We start from the raw sequence: 2,938 nt of genomic DNA on the forward strand, positions 1-2,938 counted from the left end.
GTAAACTACTGTATTTTTTCTTTTCAACAATTGGCCAGTAAGTTACTGTAAATACTACTGAAATCACAGTATTTAATTGGTTTTCATTTTACAGTGAATGCATAAAATACTGTAAATGGAAATGCGGTACCTTTACTGTAAAAAGTATTCACAGTAACTTGCTGGCAACAATTGGGCAGTAAGTTACTGTAAAACTACTGAAATCACAGTATTTAATTGGTTTTCATTTCACAGTGAATACATAAAATACTGTAAATGGAAATGCGGTACCTCTACTGTAAACTACAATTACAGTAGTAAGTGTTACCGTAGAAATTACAGTAGTCAAAACACTACTGTAAACAAATCTTTCTTTTAACTCATAATGACATACCAGAGATGGTTGAGAAAGTCAATTTGATGTCAAGAATTAAGGCTTTGATCACACTATTGAGCAAGCATAACACATTTCAGCCCAATAATTTTCCACGATTGTTTATAACGGCTGCTTATCGCCTCTTGATAAGCGCATGCGCACACGCAGTAATTCCCATCCCCCACCCCTGACTTTTCAACTCCAGCCAGAGTGACTTCACTTCAACCATCAACCGTCACTTTTCAATCATGAATCTGACTGCAATCTTCAACTCTGTACAAACATCATATTCAAGGTAAGAATTACAGTACTTTTGTATGCCAATTGAAAACGGGAATTTATTAGAAATGTATTGTTTTCACAATGAAATGTTAACCAAAGCCATTATTGTCATGTTAGAATCAGCATAGCAGTGCTAGCACATATCGATAGCTAGAACTAGCGAGCTAACGTCGCTAGCGTTAGCGATGTTAGCTGTTAATGTTAACTTTTCCAGTAACTAACTTAACCATCATGTGGGATTTTTCGAATGATAGTCAATATCATATCTAGCAATAATTCAGTCTGATATGTCGTTATGAATGTAGAGTTTTAGTTTGAATGAAATATCAGACGCAAGTAGCTTAGCTTAAAGTGGCTGTTACCATGAAGGCTGAAGGCTGAAGTTAACTAGCAGACAGACACAGGTGAAAGTTGTTAACGTTAGCAGCTAGTTAGTAACATTACTTTGCGAACTCCATGGGGCATGGGTAGTTAACATTAAACTTAATACATGTAGTGTTGATGCATAATATGTAGTGTTGCTATAACTGGAAAGAGGACCAGTAAAACAAATTAATGAAGTAGGCTGATGTGTAGGTTATCTCACCCCTAATTTAGGAACTGTAGTTTTGCATAGTCATGCTCATAGATCCGTCATATAGTGGATGTGAAAGGGGAGCATTTGGGGAATTTCAATTACCAGAAATATCATGCCGATAAGTAAAGGGATCTTTAGTTTGTGAAGGGTAGTGTTTGGCTAAATGGTATTCATTTTATAGCCTTTATTTGCCCAATGTTTGGTGACTTACATTGAGGCATGTGTTTATTTAAGATGCATGTGAGTGTAGTAGTGCTTCAGTGATGGTCTTTTCATGTTCTGTGTGTTTTGCAATGTATTAATTAATGTAAGCCTCTTTCTGTTCCCTCTTTTAGTAGGTGGTGTGAGGACTGCTGCCCTGAGAACGCTGTGTCAGAGACACTTAGGCTGTGTGCATTTTGGAATGTTCCAAATGTGTGTCACTTCCATAAGGAAGAAGTTCCAAGCCTGCAAGTGAGTTCACTCACCAAATAGAGACACACGCATATAGCATTTAATATGTGTGCATGTACTGTATTTGTGTCTGTAACTGTTTAGTTTATCCCCTCCTTTCATGTGTCTGTTATGACTTTGTGGGCTCAACTGTCAACAACTGTCCAGGGCGAAGTCGGTCTACTCTGATGGCACTACCTGATGGCACTGCCCTGATGATGTCTGTTAGCCATGGCTGCTGCCCTCAACATGGTGTAAGTGTTTGTGTTTTATTTATGTTCATAAATAAACTGATATCAAGAAGTAACATAGATGGTGACAAGGGTGGCAAGGGTGCCTCATGGCAAGGTAATTATCATTTCTATTTCTACATCTGATTGCCTTGCTTATTTTTTAAAACTATGATTTGTTTTGTATGGCAATTGCCTTTTATTAACAAATTATATGGCAATTGCTGTTTATTCTTTTTAGGAGCCATCCAGAAGTCCCAGCCTGGAGCCAGAGGCTGCTATTGCAAGTCAGATGGGAGATGGCCTACAGTATGTTAGGCATCAGAAAAGTGGTGTTCGCATGAAGGCAGAGTTGCCGCAGGCAATTATGAGATTAGGTATGATATCACATAGACATACTTCTGTTCAGAAGTGTAGGGTCACTTCGAGATGTCCCCTTAAAAAAAAAAAAAACACTGGACATATCAAAGTGAACTCCCAAACTTTGCTATGGTGATGTATTGTACACATCTGCATTACTTCTATCTATTGCACCTGACTAGTGTGGGTTTGCTTTTATTTGTCACACAACCGGAGTAGTTTGCATTAATTACTGTATATTCATGAACGGGGTCAATTGTAATGTATGCTTTCTTTCTCTTTTTCAGACACTTGACATTTACTGCGAAAGGTACCATCAGAGCACCTCTCCCTACCCTGCAGGATACCTATACCAGAAGAGTACAACAACGGCCCAAAAGTATTTCAAAAGACATTTCACGCTCTGACCACGGACTGTTTAAACCACGTCAAGCAGACGTCTCTGTTCCCACGTGGCAGACTGAGGGAACACCCACAAAACAGACTGGAGATGAGTTTCTTTACTCCGCATCCTGTAAACACACAACTCCTTATACTACATTACATAGACTTGCCAGTTGCCATACTGCACTTACACACACTGCGCTTTTAACCCCCTTATCTGTGTCAAATCAGATAAGGATGTGGTTGTGTTCAAACCATGTCTACTGTTGTCTGTCAACATCCACTTCAGTCATACATTTGAAATGTCTTAAATAAATA

General features: G+C 38.6%; 1 long non-coding RNA gene across 3 annotated transcripts; it reads left to right on the top strand.

Annotated features, from left to right (window-relative positions):
* Window positions 1–549: 549 nt before the first annotated feature.
* LOC134082809 (uncharacterized) lies at window positions 550–2,680 on the top strand. 3 transcript variants are annotated; one of them, XR_009939658.1, is made up of 5 exons: window positions 550–650; window positions 1,550–1,667; window positions 1,752–1,900; window positions 2,118–2,253; window positions 2,524–2,680. It is a non-coding gene; the product is annotated as an uncharacterized LOC134082809 (long non-coding RNA). The 3 variants fall into 3 exon arrangements; XR_009939657.1 differs by having other exon boundaries at window positions 1,550–1,900; XR_009939659.1 differs by having other exon boundaries at window positions 1,553–1,900.
* The last annotated feature ends 258 nt before the right edge of the window (window positions 2,681–2,938 follow it).

Source organism: Sardina pilchardus, chromosome 6, assembly GCF_963854185.1.
Source record: "Sardina pilchardus chromosome 6, fSarPil1.1, whole genome shotgun sequence".
NCBI classification, from domain to species: Eukaryota; Metazoa; Chordata; class Actinopteri; order Clupeiformes; family Clupeidae; genus Sardina; species Sardina pilchardus.